At 44.2% G+C, this 21,976-nt stretch overlaps 1 protein-coding gene and 1 pseudogene across 1 annotated transcript in view; both read right to left on the bottom strand.

Annotated features, from left to right (window-relative positions):
- The window catches only part of TLR3 (toll like receptor 3), a 122,810-nt gene that overhangs the window by 27,352 nt on the left and 73,482 nt on the right, over nucleotides 1-21,976 (bottom strand). The gene's annotated exons all lie outside the window — the stretch shown is intronic.
- Nucleotides 13,485-20,526, bottom strand: LOC131747595 (small ribosomal subunit protein uS11-like; annotated as a pseudogene).

The following is a 21,976-nucleotide window of genomic DNA, read 5'->3' as shown; positions in this document are numbered from 1 at the left end:
GAAGTACAAAGAAAGGACCTGATCCTCAAGATGATTCCGGATATCGTTTCATGGTCTCGTTTTGCATCTCACAGACTCTTCATCAACAAAGTAGACGTGCAGTCACCGGCTAAGCTGAACTGTGTGACTGCGCAACAAAATTATCCACATTGCACTCAGGTGGGTAAAGAAAATGCGGCTTCTCAATTTCTCTGTGACTGATGCATCTCACTCAGGAGTGTCGTCAGTCTGCAGGGGTCGGTGATGATGGGACAGGATGGTGAATCCAGATTTAGTTCAACCTGACTTTTTAATTTAAAATCCCCCTTCAGTCGATGCTCAGTTTCCAAGATTGCCTCTCTCTTCTTCTTACCACCCTCTCCCAACACCAAGGGGAGAGACACAGCCGTTTGCTCCCTTCCCTCAAAACTCCCGGCATCCACCACCTCCTCCAGTAAGGCGGGAGAGGTCTCCTGACCTTGCCTTGCTCGGCACAAGGTAACTTCCCTACTGTCAGGGCTGAAGCTCTGTTAGTCCAGCATCTTTACGTACTTAAGAGGTTCATGAAACTCATTCTCTCTCTTTTCCCAGCTTTCTTCATCTGTCTCCATCTCCTTGTCTCTCTCACTCTCTCTGGCTCACTCTTTTTTCTTGCTCATTCCCTTCTCTCCAAAGTCTAGCCTTTGCTCTTATTGTTTTGCAGCCCACAGCAACAAAATTCCAGTTCCACTGTTAAAGCATATTGCTGCAAGCAGGAATCCACTTTACCCTTGAAGCACTGAAACCTACCACCTCAAAGGCTGGGGTGCCCAGCCATTGAGATTTACCAGAAATGGAAATGATGTCTGAAAGGAAATAGCTCAGAAAATGCATTTCTGAGCTAAAACATCATAAACTAAAAAAGCTAAAAACTAAAAAGCTGAAAAACATCATACTCATTTTGAACCATCCCTCATATGAAGGGAGACGAGTATAAGGAACTTTTATTTCAAGAATATGGCCATATTTCATATGGAGAAAAATGAGTCTATAAGGGTAGTTAAATTGGCCCAATGACACGGCTTTAGGAGGGAAGATCATAAAGAAGAACCCCCACTGGAAAAAGAGAACTAACGCAGAAAGCCAGTTGTTACCAAGGAGTTTGGAACCATTTGATTGATGAACACTTGTTTGCTTCTTCACTGCTGACTCTCCTTTGAAATATGGAAGTCTGACCAATTCCTCACTTGAAAGGAGTGTGTCTCTGGGCCAAGTCCAGGTTTCTCAAAGGCACCAGAACTTTCCCCCCTGCCCCTGGGTAGCCAGATCGAGCAAAGCCCCCTTCCTCTTTATTCCCCCACCAGCAGCCTGAGGTGAGAGCCTGGGCCAGGGTCCCTGCCCTAATCCCTCCCGGGAGGGGCTGGGACACCACCTCACTGTGACATTGTGACTGACCTTGACCTCAGCCCCTTTCTGGTGAAAGAAAAGGGAAGGCGAATGGGGGCTCCTGAGCTACGCAGTGGGCGATACCAATAGAACTAGGAACTTGAATGCCAGGCAGAGCCCTAAATTCCTCTGATACTAAAACTCAGAAAACTGCCCCAGTGCTCTGAAACTCACATACCTTCGTTTCGTATTAATCTCCTTTCCTGGCTATTATTCAAGGACGGCGAATCCCTTCTTAGGCTTTGAGCCTCCTTTAAGCTGTAGAAAGAGAAGGAAAAAAATGCACCCTAAGACCTAAGACTTCTTTTTCTTCCTTTTCTGTTGCCAGCCAATCAGTGTGAAAAACGAGCTGGCCCGGGTTCCAGGAATTTGTGTCAATGCCAGATGGAGATACACTGCAGTTTCTGCCCGCCGCCAGCCTTTCCCAAACATGGTGTTAGCTGCTGGCCTGCACTTCTAGGGCAGTGACCTGCCAGTGACACGTGGGCCTCTCCCACCTGCACCGAGGCCTGAAACATTTCTACTCTGGCCTTTCTACTCTTGGTGTCACATTCAGTGTAATCATTTTAAGAGCAAAATCGCTACATTTATAGCAAAGTAATAAGGGCACACCTCATCTTCATCTCCTCACTATACTTTCTTCCTGGGGAATCTCAGAAAGTGCAATGTAAATGTCATGCCTATAAGTATTTTTCCATGGAAAGGGCCATCGCTTGCTTTTATTTAATTCTCAAAGGCTCTGCTGATTTTTCTCCAGTATTTACTGAGGGCCAGCTATACGGTAAGCACTGTGGTTTATAGTTGAGCATCCACTGAAGGACAAGGGGGACAGGGTCCCTGCATGAGTGGAAATTATAAATGAATGAGGTAGAGGGAGGCATGGAGCAAATAAAAACCAACAAACAACCATGAGTGTTTTGTTTCGTTTTGAGGGCTCTGGCACTAGAAGGAAGAAATAAACAGCGTGATGGAAGTCTATCTAGTTGGATGGTAGGGGCAGTACATATTATGGACTGGCTCTTCTGACTCCTCTTCCAACCCACTTACAGAGTCCCTTCCTGAACTCTAGCTACAATGCCTCTTTGAACTGCAGCAGCAGAAAAGCCAAACATTAAACAATTCAAATGACACTGCCCAGACTCCCTCGTAGCTAAGGTCTGACTGCGGTCCCACGGAGGCAATGAGCAGCTGCAGGCAGTGAGGAGAGGGGCTCTGCAGCCAGTCTGGGCGCAGAAGCATTAGATGCATCCAGATCGCTTGACCAGAAGCTCTTCGTCCGACCTCCACATTGTGGACACCGAGAGGCAGGTGGTGGCAGTAAGATTAACACAGGGACACATCCGTGCTGTGTTGTTTCTCCCAGCTGCTGCTCCTGATGGCAAAGCTTCTGACAGCCTTGCCACGAGAGACAGCCCTGCCCCTCTCCCCATGGAAACTACCCCAAGGTAATGACCCCAAGGCAATTCCTTTTTTTTTTTTTTTTTTTTTTTTGCAGTACGTGGGCCTCTCACTGTTGTGGCCTCTCCCATTGCGGAGCGCAGGCTCCGGACGCGCAGGCGCAGCGGCCACGGCTCACGGGCCCAGCCGCTCCGCGGCACGTGGGATCTTCCCGGACCGGGGCACGAACCTGCGTCCCCTGCATCGGCAGGCGGACTCTCAACCACTGCGCCACCAGGGAAGCCCCTTCTTTTCTTAAATTGAGTTATAATTAACACACAATATTATATTAGTCTCAGGTATACAACATAGTGATTTGATAGTTTTATAACATTATGTAGTGCTCCCCACAATAATTCTAGGTACCATCTGTCACCACACAGAGTTGTTCCAATATTATAGACTATTATCTCTGTGCTGTACATTACATCCCCATGACTTGATTACGTTACAGCTGGAAGTTTGAACCTGTTAATCTCCTTCACCTATTTCGTCCATCCCCCCAGCCGTATCCTCCCCTCTGGTAACCACCCATTTGTTCTCTGTATCTATGGGTCTGTGCGTTTATTTGTCTTGTCTTTTTGAGCCCACGTGTGAGTGAAATACAGCATTTGTTTTTCTCTGTGTGACTTATTTCACTTAACGTATCTCCGGGTCCATTCATGTTGCTGCAAATGGTAAGATTTACAACTCAATGTCAGAAAACCCCCCCAAAAACCCAAATAAAAAAATGGGCAGAGGACCTGAACAGACTTTTTTCCAAAGATGAGATACAGATGGCCAACAGGTGCATGAGAAGGGGCTCAAAATCACTCATCACCAGGGAAACGCAAATCAAAACTACAATGAGATGCCCCCTCACACTTGTTAGAATGGATATCGTCAGAAAGATAATATCAAGTGTTGGAGAGGATGTGGAGAAAAGGGAACCCTCGTGCACTCTTTGTGGGAATGTAAAGGGATACAGCCACTATGGAAACAGTATGGAGGTTCCTCAAAAAACTAAACATAGAACTACCATAGGATCCAGCAATTCCACTCCTGGGTATTTATTCGAAGAAAACAAAAACACTAGTTCGAAAAGACGCCTGCACCCCAACGTTCACTGCAGCATTATTCACAGTAACCAAGATCGGAAGCAACCCAAGAGCCCATCAACAGATGAATGGATAAAGAAAACGTGGAATATTACTCAGCCATAAAAACTACATTCCTTCCTTGTGTGCCCAGTGCTGGAACCCGCCCCTGAGCATCTTCTGGCCCCCGCCCGGGGCAGCAGATCGGCCTGTGCTGCTCGCTCAGAAGCAGATCACGGTGTCAGGGCCTGCTTCCCGCTCTGCCCCCTCATCCTTCTCACGCGCCCACAGGGGAGGACGAGTGGGGAAAAGATGTGAGGGTGCTTGCTCCCCGTGGCTCAGGCTCCCAGACATTCCAAATTATCTCACTAGCCTGTCCTTGGTCTTTAAGAACTTGCGAAAATGTTTAGCTGTTTTCTTCCAACCTGCTTTTATGGCGGCTCCATCCTCCTCCCGCACTCTGTCAAGGTGAGTCTTGCCACCCAGCTCCCCTCAATGGCCTTGTCCCTCTTCAGAATTGAGTTCATTTGGTTGCTTTCTGATGCGCCCCCAAATGTTAATGATTTTGTAGATTAGCTGGCCTCTTCTCGTGGCTGAAGTTGGGGGGAGACAACTTCTTGAAGCTCTCCACATCCTAAGTGGAAGCAGAATTCTCTGTTTCTGTTTAGAGATCCAGCCCTGGGGTCTGGAGTGTGCTGCTCTCCCTGGCAAGAGATCAAAGCGCCTGCACTGCTAAAAGCTTCCGATGTGAAACATCTGTTAATTCACCGAGCATTTGTTAAGCATCTGCTCTTGGCACATCACCATGTAAAGAGCTGAGGATACAGAAGGAATAAGGCCCAGTCTTTGCCCTGCAGTCACTCACAATCCAGAAGGAGCAAAGGCACGTAAACAAGCGTTATGAAGCCGAGCGGTGAAGCCCGTAATAGGAGTGGAACCAAACACGGTGAGAATACAGACCTGAGTAAATAGGATTTATGGGCACCGAGGACGTGTAATTATTGGAGTTATTTCTGAGATTTTGAGCAAGAGTTTTCCAGACGGAAAAGGTGAGGAGACGGACACAGAACAGTGTTCCTTCCATTCCTCACTCACAAATAAGGAAATGGAATTCTTACTCTTACTCCAGGATTAGCCCGGATCAGAGTTCTCTTCTTGAGATCTAGCGGGTCAAACCCGTCTTCGTCACGCTCAGCTCTGACTGACCTCAGCACTTCTGCAAGGTCGGCCGGGTTCTAGGTCGACCAGACTAGGAAAAGGGAATCTAGTAGATTGTATATGATTAAAATCAGTATTTTTTTTTCTAAAAAACCAGAAGTTTGAAACCAATATCTAGGATGCTATCATTCACACTTGCCCTCTTTGTATTCTTCTGAACCTCTAGATTTGTTGTACCCCAAGTGGTTGGGTGTCTGGCTACCGGTTTCTCAGGCCACTGGGAGGAGATGGCAGTACTGCTCTGAAAAGAAAAGTGATGCTAGCAGTTGCCAAAGCTCTCCCTTTGGGGCCCCTTTCAGCCCAGTATGATATGTCAGTGCCAAGACAGGACTAGTGCAGCGAAACAGGGGCTGGCCAGTCAGATGCCCGAGCGAGAGCATGGAACCTAGGCCGACAGTAGTCAGAATCTTCGCAGAGCAGAAGATGTCAACTCCCAGGTGTGTGAGCACATCCATCAGTCTGTGGACAAACCCAAGATCAGAAGCTGGTGACACAGGCACGGACAGGAACAGGGGGCTGGACAGGAAGCTAGGCTGCCCAGGGGGGTCTCATGAAGTGGGTGAGCCATCGGCAGAGTCTGCCTGGACGCCTCCAGACTCAGCCCCGTTGTTCGGTCTCCACTGGCACCTGCATAGCATTTCTGAAAGCCGGGCACAGTATACACACAAAAACACACAGGCCACAAGTTCCAAAGCAGAACAATACAGAGCAAGAGAAGCACGGCCGATGTGCGTGGTGAGCCTGTGCGCTCGGGAAGCTGTGGGATGTATTTTAAAATATTCAATTTGATGGCAATACACTCTGAAGGGTAACTTTTGAACTATATAAAATTTATAGTAAAGGCACAAACGTTTTATTCTAAAAATAGAGAAAAATATTTCAGCCTCTGAAAAATTTCCCTTTACTGACTAAAGAATCAAGCTGGTGAAGAGAGACAGTATCAGACTATAGAAGGGAATGAAAAAATGATGCTGTAGAAAATCCCCCAGTGTGGCACTGTAAACGCTGGCACACCAACATCCTCATTCCTTGGTATTTAAGGTTCTACCTGGGCAGGGCTGGGTGGGCTGAGCCCTGCACAGTGAAAATTCATTCCACATGCAAATTAACAGCTGGTTCATTCTTGGTTGTCTCAGCATCGCTTTGACCTCTTTTGCTGTTATTCTGAACTTTCAAATAAGCATGAAGTGAAACAGTTGTCAACATTTGCCTGACATGATCTTCAATATCTCGAGGATCATTATAGAAGAACCCGCCCCAAATTACTTTAAGTAATTGTTTTCCTGGTTGGAAATGTTCCTTCATAGTCCATCTTCCAAGCACAGCATGTGAGAATATGTTTCCTCTTGTTTTGTTTCTGAATCTGAGATTTTACTGAGAATATTTTTCCAGTGAAGGCAAAAAAAAAAAAAAATTACCACATTGAATAATTTTAACCCAAGTGTCACCGCCCAATTTTTAACCCTAATGTAATGAAAAATTCAGCAATCCAAGCTGTTATTTATGATCATTCCCTTCCTTGTATTTTAATAACCTGGAAGTGATTTAAAGAAAGATCGGCTGGTGGTGATACTTAGTAGGAAACTATGTCACTGTCTTGGGGCTATAACTCCACTGTCCATTTCCTTCCATACCGAGTATGTGCGTGCTTGTAATAATGGTTGCACCAAACTGTGAGGATGCTCTGAAAATGTGGGTTATACAGTCCTTAACGAAAATCCCTTTGGGTGAATCATAAAAGAGTAAGGACGTATATCTTTTGAAGTTTGAAATCACCAATAAAGGGGCTTCTCTGGTGGCGCAGTGGTTAAGAATCTGCCTGCCAATGCAGGGGGCACAGGTTCGACCCCTGGCCTGGAAGATCCCACATGCCACGGAGCAAGTAAGCCTGTGCGCCACAACTACTGAGCCTGCGCTCTAGAGCCCACGTGCCACAACTACTGAAGCCCATGCGTCTAGAGCCTGTGCTCCGCAACAAGAGAAGCCACCGCAATGAGAAGCCCACGCACTGCAACGAAGAGTAGCCCCCGCTCGCCGGAACTAGAGAAAGCCCGTGCACAGCAAAAAAGACCCAACGCAACCAAAAATAAATAAATTTTAAAAATTAAAAAAAATTTTTTTAAATCACCAATAAAGAATTTTCTTCCTGGAGAAACTTTCATCAGTAGGTCTAGAAGGGAGGTAATTGCATAGAATATAAATTTGTGTGTGTGTACATATACATATATTTTTTCATTATTATGTTGTAATTATAGGTGAAAATTCTAAAACACAGGACTGAATTAGAGAATTGTTTTCAATGATAACAGATAAACATGCATTTTCCTCCATAATAATGTCTGTTCAGAGCTTTATACTTTTAAACTGTTTTCATATACTTTTACTTGATCCTCGTCGTAATCCCATCGGGTGGACGGGAGACATTGTTTCCTCATTTAACTACATACATACTTAATGGAGATAGAAACATCTTGAATTTGCCATTAGAAAATCTGAATTATGAATAAAAAGGATACACGACTCACTGTCCCAAAGGCTGAATCAGCCCAGGCAGTAGACATGACCCAGGCAAGTCAGACAAAACCAGGATTATTTGGGGCTGGATTTTATCCCGTAAATTGTATCACTTTTTTCCTTCACTTCGGTAGCAGTAGATTGCTCTGGGAGTTACAGCGTCAGTCAGGAAAATAAAAACAAGAGTCTTGCTGTCCGATTCTCCCTCTGACCACAGGAGTGCAGTATTGTTCTCTGCACATCTTACCAGTCTCTTGTTCTAAGAGAAAAGATTGGAACCTGGCAATCAAATGATCCCACCCCTTCACACAGTGCCCCTAAGAGGTAAATGTCAGGAATCCCTAGTTCTAGACAGTGTCTCATCTGCCAGCCCCAAGCACTAGCCGATCTACACCAGGTGGTACGGTTTGGGTGAGGGAGGAGACTCTCTCTTTCATTAACCAGTCTCTACTTTGGGGTTCCAACTAAGTCTTTTCAAACCTAGTCTTCTCCCTAAGCGTTAAGCTATCAATGAGTAAGTGTTATCCCAGGCTCATAGATTTTCAGCCCGATTCATTTCCTAGAGAAAAGAAAATGGTGAATGGATTGCTGTGATCACTATTAGCCATCCAAAAAATTACAAAGGGTAGGAAAAGAAGAGAGAGAGTGAAAAAACCTTTGCTCCTGTGATTAACAACTGCATAAAATATAGTATTTTAAAAACGACCACGTGAAAATACGTATCGCACTACCTCAAGTATCATGTATTTTAACTGATGTTCAAAATGCTTCTACGGGTGTGTAGGTGGAAAGATGCTTCCGACGATTGCACAACAATTGAGTGTTTCCAGGAGGATATAAAAGTAGCCTGTAAAAGTTTTTACTGTGGAAAGTAATGATCCCTAACTTTGCCTGCCTTCGCTGCCAGCATGGCCGGTGCTGTGGTTACAATGCTGACAGCAGAGAATAACTACTCGTCTACCAAGCTTCTGCAGCAAGACGCAGCCATGCATGGCCACACTCTCTATCTCATACGTGAAGTCTTCACTCATATTTGGAGTTTCAAGGTTTCACCTTCCTCGGAACTGAGTATCTGTATCCCTCTGGCTGTATCCCTTCTGCTACTTTGTGCATGAAGGCAATTTCCAGAGAGACTAGATTGATAACTTGTTTCAATTCAATAAAAATTGACTACAAATGACTTACACAGCGCTGAGCTACGAACTGAAATATACTGATATAAGAGGCTGGCTTCTACAGAGCTACAGGCTGTGAGTCCTTCCGACAGCCCATTGACAGCAATGATCTGTTTTGCTGGTCCAGCTTCCTGCAGACACACGCTCTCCAGGCAGCCCCTGCTTACGACGTCCAATGCTTCCCTCAGCTACTGCTGGGAATCCTGGAGCTGTTTCAGCAACACCCTCCTGGTTCTGCCTTGCACACCCACCTTTGTTCACGTCTGTTATCCTCAAAGCCCCATAAGAGCCAGGCTTCCTTCTACAGCTGCTGCCCGTGTTACAGAAGAGGATAGTGACAAGGGAGCTGTGTCCCTGGGAGCCCGAGCTGTTGACTCTCCTTGGGGTCTTCAATAGACCAGGAGTTGTACTTTCCCACAATCTCTCCCCATACTTCCAGGTTGAGGGACCAACTGATCAAAGCTAAACTTTTCTCCTCCTCTCTCTTTATCACCACGTATCTGTGACAACTCCTGACTCATTCTCCTTCAGCCACAGACCTCCCCTGAGCTGTCGTCTCAGACACCTCTAAATCCCATCACAGCCTTATGCCGGACATTCCCCCACAAGGGACGGATCACACAAGATACCCTCCCTCGGGAAATTCACACGCATGGCTTTGCCAGTTCCTGATACTCAGCCGAGTAAACTGTATGTAGTAAACACTGAGGAAATGTTTGGAGAGAGTCGTGATGATGATTGTGGGAACGTGCCCTAATTTTAGGGGTTACCAAGCCTGTCATCTGGTTAATGATTATTCCGGCAAATGTTAAGGTAAGTATCCTTTAGTGTTTTAACACAGAATTCACTTGCTTGTGTGAACCATACAGCAGAATCCATCTTTAATGACCTATTTCCAGTGATTTCATGTTAATCAACCTTATTTCTCTAATGAGACCATAAAGTTCTGCAGGTCAGGGAATGGATTTTATCACTGTTAGATACTCTCTCCATAACCTCCATTTCAAGCATCCCAAGTTCTAACTGCCACCTCTTATATTTCCAGCTCCTTCCCTCTCCTTTCCCATCTACAACAATCCTCTCCAATGCATCCTTCAAGTTTTTGCTAAAATGTCACCTCTACAGAGACCTTTTCTCCCCAAGCCTCCTCCCCACTGCTTCCTTTACCCCGTGGCACTTAGCACCCTGTGACACCCCATCAATTTTTACTTTGTTTATTGCCAGCCCCCCCAATAAGAAATAAGCTCCATAAAGGAGCTTTTGTCTATTTTGTTCACTACTGTAACCTCAATGCCTGCAAAAGTGTCTGACATATTAAATATGTGTTGAATAAATTAGTAAATCAAGCTTTTAACACAGAATTTTCCCAGAGTGGGCAGTTAAGAAATACTTGTTTATCTGTATTAACACAGCGATGTTTTCATCAGTTTAAGAAAATGGAAGGTCAAGGGTCAGTTATACATGGTGCCAGAAGAGCCTGCAGAAACTTGCCACCTGTTAAAAATTTCCAGAAATGGTTTAAATGCAATTTTCTTTGGTAGTAAAATAAGCAAAGGATGCTTTGATATGAAGACTTTGGGATTGGAATAATGGAAGGCCCTGGAACTAGCTAAGCTTCTAGGCTGATCAGTTCAGGGATTTCAAAACAATTTGCAGAGCAGGACTCTTTCAACAGAGTCAAGCATTCAAACCATTTATAAAATATAAAGCATTCATACTTTACAAATGCAGAGACGCATATAAGGGAAACTCCATAACAACAACAATAAAATATCCATCGATAACTTGATGGTCTTGATTAGCAAGGCTCTGTGTTACAAAATGTGGAGAGTGTTTAGTGGATAATACTTTTCGATATTAAAAGTTTCCCTAATATTTCCCTTTTTCCTTCCAAGTGGGGAGACTAGATATGAATATTCCATTGCCCCAAGTGTTATTTGACACTGAACAATGTAGGTGTACTAACCATGTCTCATTTTTTTTTCTTATTTTTTTCAGCTTTAGGGAGATATAATTGATGTATAACACTGTATAAGTTTAGGGTGTACAGTGTGGCGATTAGACATGTGTATATATTGAAAAATGATACCACATTAAGGCTAGTTAACACATCCCTCACCTCACATAATTGCTATTTCTTTATTGTGGCTGTGGTGGTGAGAACGTTTAAAGCCTACTCTCCTAGCAACTTTCTTTCTTTTTTTTTTGTGGTACGCGGGCCTCTCACTGTTGTGGCCTCTCCCATTGCGGAGCACAGGCTCCGCGGCCACGGCTCATGGGCCCAGCCGCTCCGCGGCACGTGGGATCCTCCCGGACAGGGGTACAAACCTGTGTCCCCTGCATCGGCAGGCGGACTCTCAACCACTGCGCCACCAGGGAAGCCCTCCTAGCAACTTTCAAGGATACCATAGAGTATTGTTGACTATAGTCGCCATGCTGTACACTGGATCCCCAGGACTTTTCATCCTATAATTGGAAGTTTTTACCTTGTGTATTGTCTGTATTTTGATGTTTTGCATCTGGGTCTTGGCTGACCCAGGAGGGACTCCCTCTTCCAGGGTGAACCAGTTCCTAGAGATAATAAACAACTCGCCTTCCGCCTTTCAAAAGTCTCATCTTTCAAAATGCAAACCAATCATTCCAGAGCCCACAGCCCTGACCTCCTCCTTCTCTATTGGGCTCTCAGACGCAGGCCTAATTCCTGCACTAATTACCCCAGAGATTACCAGACAACTCGATGCCTTGGTTTTTCCATACCTCAATAATTATAAAACCTGTATCTTAAAACAGTGGAGAACAAAATAAGTTAATTCTTGGCTTTTGAGGGATTCTGTAGCTGTGGTTCTGGCATATAAAAAACAACCACTACATTAATAACAAATGCCGTTTGGAGGAATGAAAAATCTGTAATTCGTTTAAGAAGAGCAGAGCCACAGATGAGAAGAAAGATGTCGGACTCAGAAGGAGTCTCCTGAAGTCTCCTTTCTACTTGCCCACCTGCCCCTGCCCGGGGCGCAGCTGAGTGAGGTGTGTCATGGACAGGTTTGGGGAAGCAACACGAAGGCAAATCTTTATCCTACTCCCTCTCTGGAGTTCTGGGACTTGGTGATCTTCAGACATCTCCCTAATTCACACAAAAATTCTTTAAGGTTGGTGTTATTTATTTACAGATGAGAAAAATGTGATTGAGAGAGAGTAAGACCACACAATCATCAAATCAGTGGTACTGAATTATAATACTAAGAGCTGTCATTTACTGGTTGATTCCTATAGTGCAATGATGCTATTTTATTGTATTCATTCAATCACATAGAACAGTGCATCACACAAATGAAGCCTGTGGACTCTGCATTCATGTAGCCCGGCCTCTAATTCTGATTCTGCTGTAGTCAGTAGCAACATAGTTCATCCTTCTGTAGGTCATAAGTCAGTTTCATCAAGGTCTATTTTTTCTTTCTATTCATTTTTTTACTTTTTATCTTTAAAACTTTTTAAAGCAATAGATGCACAGAGTTTGTGAAAAAAGTCAAACGCCCTAAAGGCTTATCATGCAAACAGCAGACCCCAGCCTACTCTTAACCTCTCATCAAAGTACTCTCCAGGGGAAACCACTTTTTACTTTCTTAACTAATACTCCCCAATAGAAACTAATATATTTAAGCTGTTTTTTTTTTTTTTCTGGTTTGTTTGTTTGTCTTTTTTTGTGGTATGCGGGCCTCTCACCGCTGTGGCCTCTCCCGTTGCGGAGCACAGGCTCCGGACGCGCAGGCTCAGCGGCCATGGCTCACGGGCCCAGCCGCTCCGCGGCACGTGGGATCTTCCTGGACCGGGGCACGAACCCGCGTCCCCTGCATCGGCAGGCGGACTCTCAACCACTGCGCCACCAGGGAAGCCCTATGCTGTTATTTTTGATTAATCAATTAGGCAATATATTTTAGACAATATCTATTACCTCACTGTTATGGAAGATGAGGATTTAGCTGCTAGATTAGCTATCTAATGCCATACTATGCTCTTTTCATCACCAATTCCACTATTGCAATATGTATCGATTATTAATTGTATTAACACTTATTTACATGATCGTGGCTCTTGTAGCTTTGACTTACTACAGAAAATAATCATGTAGTGAGATTACATTTCTTTTTCTGGAAAGTGTCCCTTTTGCTAGGAGTTACCTATAATCTATGTTTTCTTTCTTTCTTTCTTTTTTTTTTTTTTGCGGTACGCGGGCCTCTCACTGTTGCGGCCTCTCCCGTTGCGGAGCACAGGCTCCGGACGCGCAGGCTCAGCGGCCACGGCTCACGGGCCCAGCCGCTCCGCGGCACGTGGGATCTTCCCGGACCGGGGCACGAACCCGTGTCCCCTGCATCGGCAGGCGGACTCTCAACCACTGCGCCACCAGGGAAGCCCTATCTATGTTTTCTTTATCTCCATGGTACTAATGACTTTTATATATCCAGTGAGGTATTTTTCTGTCCCTCTTTCTGGAATACAAGTGCACAGGGGCACTTATTGATCCTATTAATAATACCTATTGATCCGCTGCTGTCACACCAGAGCAGGAGAGTGCCCAGCACCAAGGAGAGGCTCTATAAACCCTACTGAATGAATGAGTATCTATGAGAAAGAACATCCTGGCGTGGAATTAACAGAGCTGTTACCAATCAATGGTAGAAATATGTGTGATCTCCCCAGAGGACGGAGGAGATGCAGCAGAGACGGTGTTGTGTGGCTCCATGGGCCCCAGGCACTTAGGGTGAGTCTCAGGACGAGGACCGGTGATAACATTTAGCAAGGGTGTGTGATGGTTATTGCAAGCAGGTAAGCTGAAGAGCTAGAGAGAGGAAAAACACAGAAGCAGACAAAAAGCAATCTGCTTCCAGCTGTTTGTTTATCTGAAACACCCATGGATTAGATGTACTAGGTTTAGACCTGCGATGAATCACATTTTGAATAATAAGAATACTTTGGAGGCAAACGTTCAGATTAATAGATTTCTCTACTTAAGATAAGCTTGCCAGAAAATCCTTTTTAATGACTCCGTTGTTAAAAATAGTTTTAAAGTATTTCAATAGACTTCTTTCCTTAATAGCATAATATGCTGAGTATGATTAATTTGTATTTGGATAATATGGTAGTATTTCATTAGCATTAACCTGAAGGTTAACTGCGCTGGAGGTAAGCCAATGCTAAAGAAATACCTCTGTCTTGAAGGTCTGTGTTCCAGTCCTCGTTTGACCTGATCCAGCTGAAGGTGACCTTTACTGAGTCCCTTTATTTTAGTCTTTACTATTTTGCCTCTGAATAAGGGTATAGGACTAAGTGATCTGACAGTCATCGGATTTTAACAGGCTATTATCCTGCAATAGTTTAGATATAGAATAGGTGAGAGGAAAGGATTTTTACATGCTGATCAAATCAAATAGTCAGGAAATCGTGGATTTAAAATATGCATTTTAAAATCTGGCTTATCATTTGACTATCATGATTTTTTAAATAAATGAAGAGCAAAAATTCTAGGTATTTGGTAAATTTAATAATGTGCTCTCAGTTAAATTATGTTTTATTGATTATAGAGTGCTACCTTCTATAGTCTCAATTAAGATGGAATTGTACATCTGGTCATGATCAGTGATGAGTGATACATTTAATAAAATTATAGACTCTCAGTCCCAGGAGTCTAGATATCACTTGGTCTACTTCTTATACCTCTATGTACAGGAAAAAAAATGGAGTTAAAAGTGTGTATGTTTAGGTGTGTGAGTATAAAAGAGAGGGTAAAAGATGATTTTTCCTCACTCTAAATTAATCAAACCCACAGCCATCCAAACTTGTATATTCTATGTCCCTAGATTCTCAAAAGAATGAATCTGTGGAAAACAAAATAAAAATCCAAGACATCAAGTTCTTGTATTTTACCAGTCTGTTGGAGTCACATGGAATAGTCACATGTAACCTTTGAAAGGAATAGTAATGAAGGTGTTGACAAGTCTGTGTGGAATCCATAAAAATTTTGTGGATGGTGAAAATATTATTGGGCCTCAAAACTTGAACATCTAATTAGTCATTTTCATGAACTCTAATAAAAACATCTTTTTTTTTTTTGGCTGCATGGCTTGGGGGATCTTAGTTCCCCGACCAGGGATTGAACCCATGCCCTTGGCAGTGAAAGCATAGAGTCCTAACCACTGGACTGCCAGGGAATTTCCTGATAAAAACATCTTTTATCTCTTTTCGCACAGCATGCAATCAATACCAATTTCTTTGGTGGGAACAGGAAAGGGGGGAGTTGTCAGTTAAAAAGGAAACAGAAAGTAAATCCAATTTCTGTGTTGTCTGAAATGATTTTTTGTAAATGCTTGAGCTTCTTTCCTTAATAAAGAAAATCTCATGACAAAATATGTGAGTGTGTGGAATGTCCTCCCCAGAGAGCTTAGAAAACAAGCTCAACATCAGACCCACATATCCGGAGTGGCTAATCCCAGAGGTGTCATTAATTTATAGACTTGATGTTTTAAATTACAAAATTTCAAAACTTCTTATGGAAGTTAATTCCCCTAAAACGTCTCAAAGGAGATGTTCATTGCACTCTGAATCCTTTCTCTGCATGTATAACTCTGAAGAGTTAAATAGTAAAACCTGGATGAAAAGACCAGGGTATCTAATAGTGACGTTTAGGAAGTAACATATAATCAACATTGTCTGCAATGTGGGAGAGACATTTTCAGAAAGTATTTATGGTGAAGTGACTTCCTTCTCACCCCAATTTAGGACCATCTATATACAATCATGCTCTGTCACAGTTCACATGGAGAGAAGACATTTCTGGCTAATGTACAGCTTTGAGAGACATTTATTTTGTAGAATGCTCTGGAAGGTGGCAGATCTACTTTGGTCTCAGCATTACACAAAAGTGGGCAGAGGCAAAATTCCTACGTAGGTGTTCAGTGCTTGAGGTGTGACTTATTTGCTGTAGACAGTTACTAGATTTTTCAATAGCTATAAGAAATGCACTTTAACGAGAAAATAGCTAGTCCATTGTAGACAGATTAGAAATGACAAAGAATTTTAAAATTTAAAAAAATGTGTATATATATATATATATAATATATATTCCTGGTCAGAAATATATTCTTGGTTATAATTTTCAACAGTTCCAAGACAGAAGGGATTTCGGTCAATACCAGAACAAACTCATAAAACCTGTAGTTGTGTGTGTGTGTGTGTGTGTATGTCTTTACACATCATACAAGATATGACTCCAGTGTTGGTGTTGCAGACTTGGTCCATTTTCATGTCGTAAGACTTCTTATGGTTGTAGAAGGGCCAAGTCCACTAGGTCTTAGGGTCCTCATCATCTTCTGCTTGGAGGGCAACTTCCATATTGACTTTCTGCCTCCTGCTTCCCTGGGAGTGTGAACCTGCAGTCACCTTCCCATGTAATGGTGGCCCTGTGTGTGTGTGTACGTATATGTTACACGTACACACATGCGTGCGCACACATACGTGCTACGTGCATACACACATGCACAGGAACGCTGCAGTGTAGCGCAATACACATGCATCACACATGTGCACACATGTGTCACAAGTGCACACACATGCTACATGTGCACGTATATTATATGTATACACATGCATGTATACATATATGTGTGTGCGCACGTGTGCTCTGGTTCTTTCTAGCCTGAATAAATAGATAGGGTCACGCTAAGTATTAATAATAATAATAATAATAGTAATAGCAGTGTCACTAGCCCTTCCTTAGTTACACCTGATCACATGGAACATCCTGCCAAGTTCTTTCAAGGCACCTATAAAAGGCACTAGGTGTGTATGTGCGGGTCACTGGTGGAGTAGTGGGTTTCCTTGTCCATCAGATGCCTGGAGACCTCCGCCAGGCACATCCTGCCGTGAGCCACGAGCTGTGCCCGTATTCCCAACCTCAGACACTGCTGCAGTGCGTGGGCGGCCTCCTTGCACAAAAGCCAAGCAAAAGGCCATCTGTGAGGTGGGAGATTGCCCTGTGTTTCGTTCTGTTGCCTGGTGCAACCTGAAATAGCTGTTCTTTTTTGTTTGTTTTTCCCTTAAAGCTCTCCCTGTCCAGGACTCAGCCTGTGGGACTGGGGCAGGGCCAGAGCTGAAGAGTGGACACCATGCTGCACACAGACTCGCTCCGTCCGTCCCTGGGACGAAGGCTTGACTTACGTTCCCCTCTTCCCTTAAAATTGGCTCCTCAGATAAACAGACCCCTGGAGGCCTCAAAAGAGAGCCACACATCCATACTCACTCTCAGTCGAGGCTCCAGTAGATTCCACGTTAATACACGTACGTATATGGTACATGCGCACGTGTGCACAGGCAAAGACACACCAGTGCTACTGAATGCTGGCTGCTCACCAGAACCACCTACCCAGTTTGAAAATATTTAGTCACCTGACCCCACCCATGACCACTTGAAATGGGTTCTCTGAGGAGGTGAGATGGTTTCTATACTACCCACAGACAATTCTGATGCACAGTAAGGCCCAGAAACGTTGGTATGTGCGCGTGGTTCTGGGCTGGGCCGTGCTCTTTGGGAGCGCTCAGGGGATTCAGTATGAGACCAGTGTTGGAGCCGCAGACCCGAGCTGCTCCTGAACCAGGGCACTCAGGGCATTGCAGTCAGTCCGGGGCCCATGACGGAAAGCTAAGCTGTGCTGAACTTTTTGAAGAAGTGCTTCTTAACAAAACTCACGTCAGTGGTTCTCATCTCCGGCTGTATCAAAATCATTTGTACAGCTGGCCCTCCAACCCAAGTTACCAATTGCAAAAGTATATGGCAAAGTCTGGATAGCTGTGAATATTTTTAGTTCTACTGTCTTCAGTCTATGTGAGTGTCACATGTTACACTTGCAACATTGATGCATTTGGTTAATTATAGTTCATTAAACGATTAGGGAGAAGTTCTTTCAAGATTGGGAGTGTAAACATTATCTTCCACATACCGCACAGAATATGTTCAAGGCTAGTTGGCAGCGAGGAAGAATGTAAAACAAAAGAAAAAGTAGAGTGTCCTATTAGAAGACCAGATAATACGATAAATAAAACACAGAAGGAATGCTTGTAATATACTTCCCAATGAATAAAAATTATTGGAGGCGTATTTAATGTCAAACAGGGGCGAGGAAAATAGGAGGGTAGAATGCTGCTTCCAGAAAACAATGAGCTCTAAGATTGAAAACACAGGAAAATTCCATTCCCTGTCAATCCACCAACTAGCAGGAGACATTCTGAAGGCGGTTTTAGAAAGAGCAAACCTCTTCAGGAGTGGCAGACAACGGTACTTAAAATAGGGTTAAGGTCTGGCCAACGTAGAGGATGAGGATCTTCTGGAAATGACATCAACAAAGACGCGCCCTGCTGTATACTGGCATGGGGCCAAACTTGGACCACAAATTGACGCTGAGCGGAATTGGAGCAAAAGGAAAAACAATGAGGGATCCTGACCCAATCAGAACGTAATGTGTTAATCAAGCTTGACTAAAGACTGTTTCTAGTTTCTCAATCTGGAGAAATCGGGCATTTAGAAACCTTACAGTATTGGCTCTGTTGCCTTTGATGACTCATACTGAAGTCAGCTGTAGAGCGTATCGCAGATCGTTCTTACTCCTTGGCGTGCTTTGGAGCACCCTCTCAAGTATTCCTATTGGCTTCATAAAGCAATGAGGTTAAAGATTCTTCCAGATATTGTTAACGTGATACATCAGGACCAGGTAGTTTCCTCATGAGCATTAGTTACAACTCTGGTAGATGCAGTGTGATGATCCAGGAAGTCAGCTTCTCTTCCAGACAGTTTCTTGGTCAGTTTTATTTACTTTGATTATGCTCCCATTAGGTTTCTTCCAAGCGAGGCCCCACCTAACTCATTATTCACTTGATGTATTTCTTAAAAGCTCTAAAAAAACACCCCTGGGTGAATGTTACAGATCATATCACTGCCACCTGAGTGGCCATCTTAGCCTCTGATTATTTCTTTAGTCACAAACATGAACGTCTATGCAATAGTAGGTCAACTGTCAATCGTGATCACCCCCACCCACACCCAGAAGTGGTACCAGAAGTAGGGGAGCATGCAGTACGAGAATGAAAATATGTCTCTTAAAGCTGCTCTTAACAGAAGGGAGAAAATCTTCAGAAGTCACCTTCAGAGTTTTTATTCCTAACTATAGATGGTTTTAAATTATTTGAAGAAACCCCTTCAGAACATTTGGAGAAGAATTAAGTGGGGATGTCATCCTCAAAGTAGCTGCCATGTTTATGAGGACTTTGCAAGAGATGCTCAGAACAGGTTCTTATGTCACAGGCGTCTTACAAGTGTCAGGAGAACGACATTGTGAAGAAGAGAAGGGATGACAAAGAGTAAAGAAAGTATGTAGGGGGGACTTCCCTGGTGGCGCAGTGGTTAAGAATCCACCTGCCAATGCAGGGGACACAGGTTTGAGCCCTGGTCCAGGAAGATCCTACGTACCGCGGAGCATCTAAGCCCGTGCGCCACAACTACTGAGCCCGTGCGCCACAACTACTGAGCCCGCGTGCCGCAACTACTGAAGCCCGTGCGCCTAGAACCCGTGCTCTGCAAGAGAAGCCACCACAATGAGAAGCTCGCTCACCGCAACTTGCACGCAGCAACGAAGACCCAACACAGCCAAAAATAAATAAATACATTTATTTTTTTTAAAAAAGAAAGTATATAGGTAAGTATTGGAATGATTTAGGCATACAATAATTTGTCAGGAAAGTCTGTGGGCTCATCTACACTGGAGGTATGAAAGCTACCACTTACCTCTATCATTCAGCATAGATAAATAGGCTTGTTATTATGCAGACATCTCAATATGGCTTCCCTCTTTTTATAGACTGGGAAATTGAAGAGAGGGCAGTGCTTATATGATCACATTGTTAAAATGAGACTACACTCAGGATGGTTCAAAGTTTCTAAATTTTATACTTGTATCTTTTTATTACGGAATCGTTTTAACGTTTCAAAAATAAATAGATGGAATAGGGGGGATCAGGAGAAATTTTGTCTTATTATTTCAGGCAAACCCAGAATAAATCCTGTTGCAAGGAGCCTGTCTTTTTTTTTTTTTTTTTTTGAGCTTACATCAAGGCAATTTATTAACAGAAAACAATAACTTGAGGAGTCCTGTTCACAGACGGCAACACGGCGACCCCCCCCCTTCCTGCGGGTGCTGTCGGAGGGGAGGGGGGTGACATCCTCAACCCACCCAATCTTCATTCCTGAGCGGGCGAGGGCTCTGAGGGCTGACGGGGCTCCTGGTCCAGAAGTCTTGGTCCTATTTCCTCCTGTGGCCCGGAGTTTGATGCGGAGGGCAGTGGCGCCCAGCTCCTTGCATCCTGGGCAGCCGACATGGCAGCATATGGAGATGACTGGTCTCGGTCAGCCTTCACCTTCAACCCACCGGTTACACGGCAGATGGTTTCCCAGAAGGATCGGTGACGTGGACGAAAGTGTCGTTGAAGGATGCAAAAACGTGGCACACACCAAATACATTTTCTCCTTCGGCCACCTGAGGGCCAAGGCTGATGACCTGCTCTTCCTTCTTTTCTTTCCCCTTGCGAGGTGCCATTTCCCTGCTTTACCGGCTTTTCCCTGAAGCAAGACCGCCGCCTCCCAAGACAGGGCGCCAACCAGAGTCTGGCTTGGCCCGCCGAGCTCCTCTCGCCCGGCACTTGGTTTGTCTTCCACAGAAAGACCCCAGCCCCACGCCCCCGGCCCCGGCGGGCCCCCGTGCCACAGGATGCCACCCGATTTTCCTCGCCCAGGGATCCTAGCTACTCCAAGGAGCCTGTCTTTAGATCTCAGCTCCGGTTTTTAAGATGCAGGCTTCATTCTGGGCCCGATTCTCTCAACGTGATGGCAAGATGTCTCTCATTTCCCCAGGCCTGTGATAGTATCTCAGCAGCCCCATAGGAAAGAAAGATCCTTTTCCCCTAATATTTCAATAACAATCCTGAGACCGACTCCCCTTAGAACAGCTTAAGTCACGTGACCATCCTTAATGCAATCACTGTAGCCGGAAGTATGCGAGCTGCCCATGGTCCAGAGCAGGATTAACCCCCAAACCGGGAGCTTGGGGTGGCATCAGGAACCCCCAGTCCACAGGGCTGAGAGGAAAGAGGAAAGTCACGGCTTGCCAAAAGAAAATCAGGACGCTGTTATCAAAGGCAGGTGCTTGAATGAGCAGCAAAAAGAGAAGATCTTTTCAAGCTAACTTGAATCTTCTTTCCAGTCATTGAAAAGTTACTCCGTTTAGGGTGTTTGGATTTGGGCTCACTTCACCCACAATTAATCATGCTAACTTGCTACTGTAAACTTAAAGGAAAACCCAAATGTCTTATAAATTACCGAGTAATGTTTTGCTTTCTACAGTTATACATAAAGCGGATTTTTATAGGCCAAAGGCAAGAGTATAATGCCGAAAATAATGAAGCTTGAAAGTCAACATATTTAATTGAAAATATGAACAAATTAACTGACCTAGAGAATAAAGGAAAAATATTTAGGATTTTTATGGGCATGAAGACAAGTGGTTAAGGAATGGCTCCTAGAGTTTTACACGTCAGTGCAAATAAAACAGCTGTGAACATTTTAAACGCAAGCCAGTCCAAGGAACCGTAGACACTAGCACATGCCTCCAGTGCTTGGCTGCGCTGATGAGAAGATGCTGAATGGAATTCAGCCCTAAGGTTTCCAGTGACCCGTATCTGAAACCCGGCAGCTCCCACAACATTATTATAACTGACGAAAAAGTCCAGAGCATCAAGTGTTGTGTTTGTGAGTGATCGGTTTTATCTGAATCCTTGTTTTTCAGATTTTAAGCAATTACGCTGTCAACTCAGAGAATGTGGCTCCCAACATCCTAAAATCAGCCACAGTCACGGTCTCATTCTAACCAAACAAGAGCGTGTTAGTTACTCTGCTGAGGTATAATCCAGTGTACATTCATTCCTCCTATCCATCCATCTCTGACACAAGAATAGGGGGTTGGTATATGACCTGAACACAAAAGAGAGCTAGTTAAAAGTATTGAAAATTGAGGGGACAAGCAATACCGTTTGTGAATAGTAGTTTTTTCTAGATTA

This window comes from Kogia breviceps, chromosome 20 (genome assembly GCF_026419965.1).
Source record: "Kogia breviceps isolate mKogBre1 chromosome 20, mKogBre1 haplotype 1, whole genome shotgun sequence".
NCBI classification, from domain to species: Eukaryota; Metazoa; Chordata; class Mammalia; order Artiodactyla; family Physeteridae; genus Kogia; species Kogia breviceps.
This window is presented reverse-complemented; position numbering and strand designations above follow the sequence as displayed.